Consider the following 14395-nt stretch of genomic DNA (forward strand, 5'->3'; position numbering starts at 1 on the left):
CAAGAACAACGTTGGCGAAAATATAATACTAACCAACCTAATAAAATAGAGGTTAATGCAAAAATGTAAATAAATAACTATACATATAACGATTTTGTATGTATGCATAAATCGCTGGACATATCGTTAAATTTTATTTATATATTTTGTTGACTTAAACACCTTCTTTTTAGTACCGAAAGGAATCTGTTGATTTCCTTCACAAATCTAACTCGATCTGATTGTTTACCTTTCCGGTGCAACAGTTTTGCCGTAAATGAAAACTTTACAGCACGTTGTGCAGTTATCGCAAAGTAGCCATAACTCCCTTCTAACGGGTGTCGTTGTCAAATTTGATCGCGGTCTGTTAAGTAAGAACGTAAAAGCTTCTATGGTAGAAGGATTACCGTTCCGGAAGGTTCGTTCTGGTGTGCGGGATAATCCTGTAATAATTGGACACAGGCTCTGCACTTTTGGACAGCTGAGTTGTCTGCAAACACCATCCTCACCCACATTTTAAGCTCCTTTAGTGAACGTTTTGGTCTTTTGCCCAGATCAGTTCCATCCTTAGACTTAAATATTCTCCGACCTTACAAAACATCGTTTGCATGAGCGAAAATTAACTAATAATTTTAGTTTTACTTGATCTTTAAAATTCCATTTCTGTACGAGGTTATTTGTTTAAAGCATTTCAGGAGACGGAAATCTTGTTCAACTTTGAATTCTACCAAAACTCATAAAGCTCCAACTTATACCTTCTAACCACTAAGTTAGACCAACTTATAAGCTATCTTTTACTTTGTCGGACAATATTGAATCCTTCTTGCGTGCATCAGAATAAACCTACTCACAAACATAAATCGCCAAACTGAGAAATATTTAGTAACCGTGTCTTCGAGTTTAAGTCAATACGGAAAGCTGCAGCTAATGCAGACTTCGTTGGCGTCTCTTTTCAGTAAATACTATCGAGACCGCGCTTAAGGGCAACCGGAGTTCACGTTGTTTTCGTAAAAAGAAATGAGATCGGATCTACAAAAAATATCCAAAACTAAATAGGCTACCAAAAAGTAAAATATTGTATTTTAATGTCAGTATAATAAAAAGAGCAAAAAAATGCAATATTACAATACGTTTCCAAATGTTTTTGTTTAAAAAAAAATTATTTTGTTTTTGCAATTTTTGTTTTCTGATATGCTCTATAAAGTAAAATCCAGTGCCGTAAATAACGGTCCCACAGCTGTTTTGATTTGAATTTTTCAGTTCTTCAATCTTTCATTTTTTTGTTTAATTTTTTCGAGTTCAAATTTTTCGAGTTTTCCACTTTTGAATTTTTCAGTTTATAGATTTTGCAATTTTTCGAATTGAGTTTTTTATTTTCTCTATTTTTATAATTTTTGAATTTTTCAATGTTCCGATTTTATTTTTGTTTTTTCAATTTCACTTTTTGAAATTTTTCGTTTCCTCTTTTTATCCATTTGCATTTCTTTAATTTTTTGTTTTTCTTTTCTACAATTTTGCGATATCTCTTCGAGTTTTCATTTTTTAATTTTCCAGTTTTCCGATTTTCCAACTTTCGCACATAAAGAAAAAAAACAAATAAGCCTCACCCGCCCGCCCCGATCTCAATTTTTCACTCTTAATCAGACCGAGGGGCGGAGTTTAATTGTAACAATAAAATTTCTCTAGAAAATTCTACCCTTTTAAAAACATGTTTCATATGGTAATTTCTTGTAGAGAAATGAGGATTTTGCAACTAAGCTCCACCCTTCAGCTCACGATGAATCAAAAATTAATCACAATTGAGGAAGGGTTGGTGGGTGGTCCCTGTATTTTGTCCACTTTTTTTTTTAATATACGAACTCTTTTTTCCCAACAACAAACTGAAAACATGTTAACTATCCTGTTATTGAAAGAAAACTATATATTAAAAAAAAACGATTTCTCAAATTTTTCATTCGTTGTTAGACCGAGGAGCGAAGCGTAATTGCAAAATACATATTTCTCTACAAAAATTTACCATTTTCAACATGTTTTAAGCTTTCTGTTGTGAAAAGAAGGGTGCAGGTATGATAAAACAAACAAACATGTCAAATTAAACAAAGCATAACGGTAATCAGGTGATTAAAAGTACGGTACAAATGGGCATTACAAATCCAATAACTACAAAATCGAAAAAACGAAATATTGTAAATTCGAAATACTGGAAATTAAAAAATCGGAAAATAGGATAATTGAGAAATCCAAAAATTCCAAAATTAAAACATTTGAAAATTGGAAAATCGAGAAATTGAAAGAAATTTGAAGAATGAAATAAACGAACGAAAAATGGTACAATCAGAAGAAACATTGAAAAAATAAAGGAAATGCAAAAATCGGGACGATAAAAAACAAAAATAAAGAACTTGAAAATTGAGGAAACAAAAAATTGAAAAATCAAAAAATTAAAAATTAAGAAGCCAAAGACGTGAAGAATGAAAAATTATAAAATCGAAAAATTGCAAAATTTCAAAACGAAAAATTCAAGAAACGATATGAAAAATTTGCAAGCCTGAAATTGAAGCATTTAGATGAAATTCCATAAGACAAAGCCCTTAAGAAATGGTGCAGGTTTATGTACCGACTCTTGAAAAAATCAGTACGGTTTTAATGATGACAAAACTTTAGCAAAAAAATCGGTTGTCTTTCTTAAGAAAGTAATTTATTAAAATTTCTTGAATTTTGATTTTATTATTTTAATAATATAATTAAATTTTTTCAATAGTCACTTAATTATTTTTGCAAATTAAATTGTAATTTGTTATAAAAAAGTAATAATTTCAAATAATTCATTATAAGAATAAACAATGATTAAATTATTGTTTATAAATCTTACATTTAAAATTTAAAATTTGGAAACATTAAGATTTTCGTAAATCTAGTGTTTAAAAAGCCCGCCTCAATGTGTTTGATATAGGAGAAAATGTTCCCTTTGACGGCTGGCTGGTCCAACCTGTAATTTCAGACACGTTGTTGTGATATGTGGAAGATTTAATATTTATGTTTTAATTTTTTTAAATCATAGCTACGCTCGAAAATTATTTCGATTAAATAGTAAAGCCATCGATTTTTTACTCATCGTGAAATAGTTCTGTTAACTTATTGTTTTGATTTTGTCGCGTTCTCGCTTGCACTTCAAGCCTTACATGGAACGCCTCAGAGCGAGGTAACGCCGCATGAGTCATGTTTTTTCGTGCGTGCAGCCGGCTCAATCGAATTATAAGACGTTGTCACGTCAAAAATTGATTGAAGTTTATTTCGACCGAACTTCCTTCGCTTCTGAGTCCAACAAATCCCGCTTTTTTAGTAATGAGAAGCTTTAACTTCAAGTGCGTGTTTATACGTCGGAAGAATGTCACGCAGAAATTTGGTTAATTTGAATGGGTTTGTCGCCCCAAAACAGGGGACTAAAATTATTAATTCAGTCACACTCGAACAGAATGTTCTGAATATTATTATTATTTTTATTAAATAAAGACGGGCGTATTCTCGCCTTTTCGAGAAAGTGGGGTGACTCGTTCTTAACTTGATCAATAAAAAAAATTGTTATGCCGTCATAAACAGAAATAATACACAATGCGTGAGAAAAAGAGAAAAAAAAAACAAACAAAGAGACAAATAGCCTGACTCGGAATCGAACGCGAGACTTCAGATCCACGCGGCAAATACTTATTCGATACTCCACGTTACGACAATGGTAAGTTGCTGTTAGATTGTGTATTATTTTTTTGTGAAAATTTGGACGGTTAAGGAAAAAACTCAAAGCAGATTCGTACACCACACATAGAGGAATATATTGTTGTAAAACATTTAAATCATGTAAATATATATTTCTTTGAAATGACGTCATCAAATTGTTGGTGGGGATGATTAGCTAAATTTTGGTTAGCGCTTAACCATCATATTTCTAATATACATACAAAATTTGGCAAGAATGGGTCCCGAAGTTTTGGAGATTACGTGTCTAATACAAATGGACACAAAGGTCAAACACACAAATAGACAGACAGACAGATGGAAACTGGAGACTACTTTTTCGTACTATAGAGGTCATGACACATCGAGAAAACATAAAAGTGGGCATTCGTTCGATGTATTCGATTACTATTCTTCCTTAGCTTACGCTCGGAAAGTAAAAATGCACCCATTGTGTATGTTTTGTGTACTATCAACACAAATATGGAGCGAAGTGTACATTTCTGTTGTAGTTAACGTAAATACATGACAATATGTACTTTACTTAGTTAAAACTGTTTTATGACAAAGCTTCTGAAATTAATTTTTCAATTATAAAAGGTACCAGTTTATCCTTTTTGTGGCTGTTTTTAATGTTATTAAGATGTTCGCGTATTCAAGGGCTCGTCGAGACGATGTGCTATAACTGCCACTCGACTTGAAAGGATAATGCGTCTTCTGGTATTTCGGAATAAAAGTTCACTTTCATCTGACGAAGTAAAGCTTTCTGTCCGAGCACGAAGAGGAACGTGAAATGAAAACTCTCAACAGTTTTGGATTTATTCTGATATGATATTTTACGAAAGAAAAGAGACGAAATGAAGTTAATGAATGTTGTCCGTCCAAAATTACACACTTGATCTTTTTTATCCTATGCCGCAGTTCACAACTATTTTTGTAAAGTAAGTAAACGTGAAAGCAATGCATGAAAAGCAGTAAGAAGAAAAATTCGTTGCAAGCTAGAGAGGATGTGATTTTAAACAGTACTGTTTTTCCTTTTTTTCGAAATCATAATTTTAAATCGACTCTGCGTAGCGATTCCTGTAAGAATATTTTTGGCGGAAACATAGAACTCACCGTAATGAGTGATATTCTCTCTCACTATCACCCTGTTTGAGGGATTTTAATCAGCTTCAACAGCTCCAGTGGGATATAACATGTGTAACTTAATGGTTAATCCGGTTCTGTTCGCATGTGTCGACGTGGATTCTGCGTCGTTATAGTCAAACACCCTCGGAAATCGCGTAGAGTTAGCATATATGATAGACCAACTCTACTACAAGGCATCTACAGGGTTCTAATATCTCGAGCAATTAAGGCATTATGCAAATCGTAATACTCGTCGATGATGCTGTTGCATCACATGACACGTACGTTCGTATGATCACCTACAAGTTTTTCCCCGATCGCCAACTAAAGTTTTATTATTTAATAAAACCAGGACAGGTTGCACGCACAAACTGATATGGTCGATCTGAATAAATCAATCCGTTGATTGCATTAGCCTCATGAAGTGATCTCAGAAGCGCGAATGAACTTAATCCCCGAATATCCCTAATGGCATTAGCCTTCTCAAAGTTAGACGAAATAAAGCGGTATCGTAATAATTGGGTTAAGACAAATGGGAAGTAAAACAGAACTAAAGACGAGGATTTTATATCGGTTACATTCGCCGAAATTAAATTTCCACGACGCTTGATTCAAGGCTTCATTTTCGCAATGCAAATCGAGTTTTAAAACTTTGAAATTACGGATTTCGTATTATCCTGTTCACAGGCAAACAACTCGCCTCGAGATCATTTTTATATAGCGGATGCGCTGGGGTGCCTTTTTAAATAATCGCTCCTTGGTGGATAATAACTTCAAATTTTAACTTTCTTCTTCAACTTGGAGCGATGTAAACAATAAAGTAATATAAACAAATTTGCATTTTAATTCGCGGCGAGGCGAGCAATTAAAACTGGGTTTTGGTCTACAAAAAAAGTTTGCCTTTAATAAAGTACCAATTGTCGCATAAGCGGAATAAAAGGTAAATTATTCATTCAACGCACAAAGTTCGCTTTATAAACACATTTTTTTGACATTAATATTAATACGATAAACTTTGCAGACGTTCGTTATTGGACGTTCCACGGTTTGCGCCAATATTGCCCTGTACCAACTGTGGCTTGAAAAATATAGGATTTTTGCCAAATAAAAAAATATTTACTTTTATAAAACGGCATGTTACCGGTATAAATATGTTTAATGTTCGAGGAAATCTGTCAGACTCTTTCAAACTACGAAACGAAAATTGCTGCAGCGGGTACATATTTACCTATCTTCCTTTTTCTTAAATATTAAAGCAAATGTAAATCGGCTGCCTTGAATGAATTACTTGATAATAATTTGTAAACACAAGTTGTAAATATGTATATATCTAAACCAGAAATTTTACATATAGTATGAAAAATAGATCTCCCATTTCCGTCTGTCACTCTGTCACCTACCGTTAGATAATCTCTGGAACTACGGGCCGGATTGTGGTCAAATTGAATGTCGTGTAGTTGTGATGGTAAAAAGCTAACCAAAATTTGTCTGATCAGCCCCACCAACAACGGATGACGTCATCTCCAAATTTTACCAATATGTAGTAAATGTTATTTACATTTTACTCGTGCTTTATTGAATACGTGTTATTTTTACCAGATTTTTATAAAATAAATCTAAATTCTGTAACATTTTACAATTTAACTTTGAAATTCAAAACCGAATACTCGGAAATCTTGCAAACATTTTAAGATTGTCGGAAGCATGGTACATCGTTAATAATCATTTATTCGTTTATGTCCCTCTTAAAAATTGATGACGTCATCATACATTTTGCCGAATAAATGTTATTGAAATGTTAGAAAATAACATAGTCCTGCACTTGTGCTGTATGAATCTGCGTTGAGTTTTTATCCCAGATATGCACTCTTTAAAAGACTCATCAACGCTCAGAGTCAAGGCGAGTCCAGGATATGCGAATTAACTGGAAAACGGATTTCCTACTTTTGTTTTTAAATTATAGATATCATTGAGAAAATGTCAGACTGATCTGATATAGTTTTGATTATTTTTGCAGAGCAAGATTATCAAACTTTATAGATGAGTGTATAACACACATAGGTAACAAATTTACAGATTACTTTACTTAGCAGTAAAATTGGCCATTCTCCGTTTAAATGAAAAAAAAATCCTACAAAACCGCGGGCGGTTCTTTTCTAGCACCCTGCCATAAATCACGATCAGTCAAATTTGAATCCACTAGCTTTCGACCACCGTTTATAGGGCCATGCTTCGTCAAAATCGGAGCTACAGTCACCTCGAATGTGAGGAATAAAAATCGCATTTGGTAATTGATGGCTCATATCTCTGAAAGCCACCGAGTCATTTTGTAAGATTAAATTGTTCACATTTTACAGCCACCAAAGAAAAACCGAGGAGCAATTTTCCAAATAAACAAGTATAAATATGCATTTACACGCGCACGTAGATTTACAAATTGATGTGGGTTGTCACGGGGAGTGCTCCTCCTAAAAGAAGAATTTTGATAAATACTTCCGAAAAAATAAATCGAAATAGAGTTGAGCGATAATAAAACGTAGGCTTGATAAATGACGTATCGCGTTACGTATTAAATGTTATAGCCGAGTATAAAAGCTTCGAACACCGGTCTAGGGATAAATAATGATAGATCGTGAGGCACACCTATGACACACAAAGGCGGGCTCATACACCAAACGGAAAATGGTTTGGGTTTAAGCGTGTTCCGAAAACTACTAGCCAAAGAGAACGTAAAAACTGAAACGTGAAATGAGAAGGAACTGAGAAACTCAAACAATAATAAAAGAAATACGAAAATAAAAGCAATAATTAGGATGCAGTTGGAAAATTCAAAAAAGCTATTTAACAAAACCTCCTTCGCCATGATAACATGAGTAGTTATTAATATTAAAACACAGGTTATGTGTGCCGTTTGAAATAAGACTAAGATGCACCTACAACACAGAATATGTTAAACTGGTTGTGCACAATAGATTTCGTGCATTAATGTCCGGTTTCTGAAAGATCTCCATATCAGTTTTATAACTATCAGACACGTAAAGCTGTTGAATCCATAAATGAGAAGAGCTTTTCTGAATGCTGTGCGTAGCTAACTTATCTTCTTGATACTTATGAGCTTGTTAAGCAGTTACGCTCTAATGCAATAGGTGGTGCCAGTGTTTTCCGCCTCTAAATTCTAGGCGCTAAAATGATAAATGTTGACCGTGCAGTGAGCTTTGGGTTGTGATGAAATTTTGCCGCTTCATTGAAACGATGAATATACAGGGTGAGCTACCAAGCCCGCGTTCCTCGACATGTTATTCACTATTAGAGAGAGAAAATAAGTCAGAGACTAAAGTTGGTTCTTTGAGTAGCACACAACTTAGTTTTTTACTAGGCATTTGTGCAAGAAATAAGAAACCAATGAGTAATTTTCGACATTAGATCCCAAGCGAAAAGGTGTTGTGGAAAACCCGTGTAGATATCTCTTAAGCCGGGTCCACACTTGCTATATAACACAGCTATATAGCAAAGTTATATAACATGTTACTAAAATTTAGGCTAATTGTAGCAAATTTTCTTGCTATATAACTTGCTAGATGTTATCCATCTGGAGTCGGTAAAGCCCGAAAAGATCAAAGAAAGTTATATCGCACTGCTATTTCAAACGCGTCCAGACTTGTTATATTTTATGTCAACAACCGGTCACTGGCGTGCAGAGTTTCTTCCAGAGAGGTTCATAATAATAAAAGGGTTTTCACTGTATATTTTGAATAAATACATCAAGCTTTGGTAAGAATCTCCAGTTGCTAAAAAGCGCAAAGTTACTGCCAGACGTTCATTAATGGGTATTGCATCTCTCAATCTCGTGTCAGTCTTGCAAATTTTAGGGCCAATTAATCTTAGCAAGTGGTCGAAATCCACACTGGATAATCTACAGAAGTTTTTGAAGCTTCCCCTGTATGTCATTCCGTAATCGATAGAACCGACATCGTCTCGTTTCAAATCTTCCAATAAATGTGTCCCATTATACTGACTTCTTGACCGCAGTGTGGGTCTAACCCAAAACCGTCTTTTCTTCGGTTTTTTCTTACTCTTGGTAAACAAAATTACGCACGCCGCTGCTGCAAGGAGTTGGTTTTCTGCATCCATCTCTTCACTGAACGGGTGTGGACGCGACTATGTTTTAAACAAAGTTTCATAGTAGAGTTATATAGCAAAGTTATATAGCAAGTGTGGACCCGGCTTTAAACACGAAAGTATGTAGTGACCAAAAGGTTAAAAAAGGACAAATTTTAATTCGTCTTTCGTACAGCCAGTCGAACCTAATAAAGTAGAGAACAACCAAATATGTATTCTTATTATAAGGTTAACACAATGCAAAAGGTTGCTCTATATTTGATTATGGGGCGCGTACACAACACTGAATTTGGTTGGAAAACAATTTAAACAATGGTAGTTTCTTGAACTTGACATTTTTTATTGCTAAAGTTTCCAATATATATATATACAAAAAAGAACTCACTTTGTAATTGTAGAATGGAGAATGGAAATTATGCAGCACTGCGTTAACATAAATCAAGAAATGCTTTAGTGCATGCTCATGAAAGGGGAGATTGATTAGTGGCATATGTTTCAGATTTTGGTGTCAGTCCGCCCCTGGGAGCATAAAGTTTATATTACAACGAATTCGAAGGCATCCTTTATTAAACGAAATTCGTGTTTACTGTTCTATATCAAAAGACCAGTATAGTTTATTATGAAATAATTAATTCCTCTAAAGATGGCAGCTACAAATGACTTATAATGTCGCGCTTACATGGCTCTAATTATGTAAGTTTTGGTATTAGAAGGCTAATAATTCAAGTCGAGAGATTACAGACAAGCAAGTTAGGTGAGAATGGCACACTTGCAATTTATTAATTGACAACTTATTTTTCGAAGTGAAATCACAGCCATAATCTTTATTACACTTGAAAATGTGTAACGTGAATAACCTCCGTTTGTGTAAATTTTTGTGGAGCTAACTAATTAGAATTACACAATGGTTGTTAGCGACCACCGGCCCGCTAGATCCCGTCGAGTCTTCTTAACATGCAAATTTATCCACTTCATCATTTAAGGGAAAATGAGAATAGAAAAGCTGATCGTCTTTCTCTATAGAATGTCTACGAAATAATAATTTAATTCAATAACTAAAACAGTTAAAGAGGATTTTCTAAATACATGAAGTATGCGCACTAGCTAGCAATAAGAGTGTGATGTTTGTTGATTCTATAACAATCAATGGCCCTTGCAATTTATTCGATCAGTACAGTGAACTCGCAGATATCTGTGATTAAATTTGTAGATTTTTATTTACACAAACATTGTTATTTAGTGGACGAATAACAATAGGTTAATCTTTAAAGGCGGCCACACACACAGAGGAAAGACTGCGCAGTTAAAAGTGTGCACGCTTGTCTTAAGTTAAACCCGTACTCTCTAATTGCACACACACACTCATCCTTCCCCGTCAGTTCTGTAGCAAATGTGCATCGCTATGGTGACGAACAAAAATGATTATTTCATTACAGTGGCGTGCATTTGTATTATATAAAAAAAACAATTGTAAAATAAGTCAGACGTCATTTAAAAATACGGCGCTAATGAATTAAAACTCAAGCGTGCAGCGACTTGTCTCCACACACACTGAGTTTTCCCCGCGCAGTTACAACTGTGCACGCTAACAACAGACTTGACTGCACATGCCACACTCTTCCCCACACACTAGGAGTTTTAACTGTACCCCGTGGCACGTACATTCAAGTCTTGACTCTTTCCTCTGCGTGTGTGGCTGCCTTTAGAATTTATCGTAATTTCTTTTGTATTTTAATATGGTGTAAAAAAAAAATTTCTCACGGTGTGCTAGAAAAACGATATTTTTATGAACATAAATTATGAACTGAATTATTCTTTTATTCTGTGATCGGTGAACGACTTTCTGCAGAATTAGTGAACTAATTAAATCCTAGGAACAATTTCTAAAACAAATAGATAGAATATTTGTTTTATTCATTAGAAATAGGGGTAGCAGAAATGGCGTAATTATTTAATGGGGTTGTTTTTTACGACCCGGATGTATGTTATTAGAACTGAACCGCCCTCGGTGGGTCCTCGTCGAGGTTTACGATTGTCGCTTTCGCAAAGTGTTTAGGGCGTGTTATTCGAGATTAAGTTTCTTTGACAAAGGACGTAAGGGTAAATGAATAATATGGTAATTTTCTATAGTTCACACCACAATCCTGCCCAAATGAGACCGCGATAATTCACTTAACAACAGTAATAATTTTGTTGCCTTCGTACTGTGGGCGCTCCTTAACCCTAAGAAAATTATCATCACTAACGCAAGCTTCAGAAATTCAAATTTCAATACGTTCTCATAATTAATTTCATTTTCGTTGTTTGGATTGGCGCTTAGAAAACTGTTGCTTTGAACACGTATTCTCGGAAATTAACGTCGAGTGGAAGAATGTTTTTTAAGGCTGGTAAACAATTTTTGTTGAGGCTGGAAACGACTGCACAATAAAAATTTGACAATGTATAATAGAGGTTTGAATTGTCGTTGGTTGCGGTTAAATGTAGAGGCAATTTATTAAATAGAGGCTACAATTCAAGAATACTGTTATTCGTCGAATGAGAGCGCGATAGACAAAGGAAAATAGAGTATAGTGCGGAGCAGAGGAGTTCATGAATAACACACTTTCGTTGAAATCCGCACGTCTCTCATGAATTCAATTTGTGTCCTCTTTGCTGGAGTGTTTCATCAATGCAATATTCATTGGAACACTTGAACAACGGTGCTTTTACACGGAAGCCAACTTGATCTTTCGACGATTTCATCCCGATGATAAACACAACACACAATAAACTTCAAAAACTAATATTTTTCTACTTCAGGAAGATATATAGGAAGGTAGATATTTTTGGGGAAGCGTCCGCAAATAAATGCAATTGCCAATTCCTTTTTCAAAACCACACGAAACATCAGTCGGACGGACAATACTTAATTAATAAAGAAATGAATGTTAAAAATCTATGTACGTATTGTACGTGTAGATTCATGTATTTATTGGATAAATGAAACATAACAACGCAGGCAGGGCTTTCTTAATCAGCGTCGCATTGCTGAAACGGATGCTAAGGGATATCGGATAATTAGACAATATTTAACATAAATTTATATCTTACCCGAAGGGCCATTATTCCTAATCTTGTTAAGCAAAATTCGTTTCTGAAGTCCCAAACCGTCTCGAATTCATTACGCAGGATATAAAAGCCATTAACCAATTTAAGCGAGTTAGAATGTGAAATGACCATCTGCCTCTTAGTTAACATGTTTATAGATAATATATGGTATGTACATATGTACTAACGTAGCTACAAATAGTCAATTGCCTTCATTAAATAATTATATTAGCTGTGATGACAGATGGTCAGTTCAGTTCATTTATTCTAATTATTTAATTAGAATGGGTATCCACCTGAACATGGAACAGCCAATTTTTATAGCATCGATCATTGAGGTGGAATCCAGCGGTTTATTAGATGTGGCACTAAAATTCTATTTTCGCAACGATCGACACTCCGAATATCGTAATAAACACTTCGACCTCAAAAAACTTGTGTCGATAGCAATTATAAAGTTGAAAAAGTGTTACGTGGAATTATCAATATTATCGAGAACCTCGAAAACTGCAACGAATGCTTTCTAACTCTCAGAGCTAAATCTACATACGGCTCTTAGGATATAATATACATAGAACTATAGCAACGGCTATATCTTTATAAGTAAATCCTGTTATCAAATGGATTATAAAATTATACGTTCCTAACGTTGTCCACTATAAGGAAAATTGTAATATTAGACATTATCATAGGGAATGGAAGTATTGAAATAAACGTTTCATTATTAGTTATTGTGATAATTGTTTTGCGAAGCGTTATTTTATTGTTAAACGTAGCCAAAGAACCCAACTTTGAGATCATATATCCGCCAAAATGCGAGAAGGACTGTTTTCAATATTTTTCTTGTACTTGATGATAGATATCTCTTGATAATGTACCCTCAAGGGATGCATACAATCATCAATAATAACGTATGAGTTATTTAACAAACTAATCAAGACGCACGTACAGATTTTTAACGGGATTTCTTACAATACATTTTATGTAACTATCTACTATATACGCATTATGTCGTACAATTTAATGAATAATTTTCGTTGGTTAGTTTTTTCACCCCAAGAAAAAACCTCCACACCCGGAGGGCATTATTTTACTGTTTGCGTTTTTCCCGCAATTTTGTGAACGGTAAAGATTTAAGTCATCTGCGTATTTTCATTATTCATTAAATTTTGCATGGAGATATATGTTTAACTTCCCTTTTAATTTAAATGTAAATTTATTCGCTGAACAAAAGTTAACTAACAAGTATGAAACCAAAAGCGAGGTGACATATTTATTACAAAAAAGTACCTTTTTACGAAGCGGGAAAGAGAAATTTATATTTACATATGCATTTGGTAATGAAACGTTTTACTTTTGTGAGTGTGAGTTATTTTCTTTCTTCCGAAGCAGTACTTTAATTTCCGATTTCATTATGGTTCTCAGAGTGTGAAAACTACATAGTAGTAGTACCCGTAATGATAAAACTTTTGTCTGAATGCTGGTTATTTCGGGGTCAGTGGTCGGTGCTAATAATAATACACGGTGAGTCACTTAACGCGCGTTCCTCGATGTCTTATTAATTATTATTATTAGAAATATAAAAAAAGTCAAAGACCAAAGTTGTACGGTCCTTTGAAAACTGTACCCCAAAATTCGAATAACGTGGCAGCGTCGCATTGGAATTTCAAAAATAAACTGGTCATAAAGACTAATGAGAATATGTAAATATACTGCCCGTCAAAATTAACGCAAAATTTTAAAATTTTATTTTGAACATGGCGTTTCAAAAATTTAAAAACAATTCAAAGAACGATTTATCACAAAAACTAAGAATACGTAAAAAGAACGGCAAAACACATGTCTCCCTGTTTTTATGAAAAAATGTTTTTCTTTTGTTCAAAAAGTAAAGTATCAAAAAAATAGAATTTTAAAATTTTGCGTTCATTTTGCGGGGCAGTTTATATAGAGGGTATTTTATTTAAAAGAAACTAAGTATAACGTTTTAACAATAGAACATAATGTAGGTATAGTTAAAAATATTTTTAGAATCCTCAAAGAACCGTACGACTTTTTGTTTCTCTAATAATAAGTAATGAGATGTAGAGGACCGCCGCTTAGTGACTTACCCTGAGTATGTTGTACGTTTTGTAATTTTTTTATAGTCACCCCATATGAGAGTAGAACATGCGGTATGCGATATACGGGTAGATTTAGCTGAGTGAACATTTTTTGCGATTTATATGAAGTTTTGCAGAATATCTATCTACAAATGAACATGTCACGTTCGGTCTGTATATTACATCTCCCCGGATTCTGGTCTACAACGCATATGTTGCGTTAATCTATAAATCAGCTTTAATATACATAA

General features: G+C 34.1%; 1 protein-coding gene across 5 annotated transcripts in view; it reads left to right on the plus strand.

The window, feature by feature from the left end:
• The window catches only part of LOC135136720 (5-hydroxytryptamine receptor-like), a 278029-nt gene that overhangs the window by 259673 nt on the left and 3961 nt on the right, over positions 1-14395 (plus strand). The gene's annotated exons all lie outside the window — the stretch shown is intronic.

This window comes from Zophobas morio, unplaced genomic scaffold (genome assembly GCF_036711695.1).
Source record: "Zophobas morio isolate AGI-343-1 ecotype UQ-CSIRO unplaced genomic scaffold, CSIRO_AGI_Zmor_V1 ptg000026l, whole genome shotgun sequence".
Lineage (NCBI taxonomy): Eukaryota > Metazoa > Arthropoda > Insecta > Coleoptera > Tenebrionidae > Zophobas > Zophobas morio.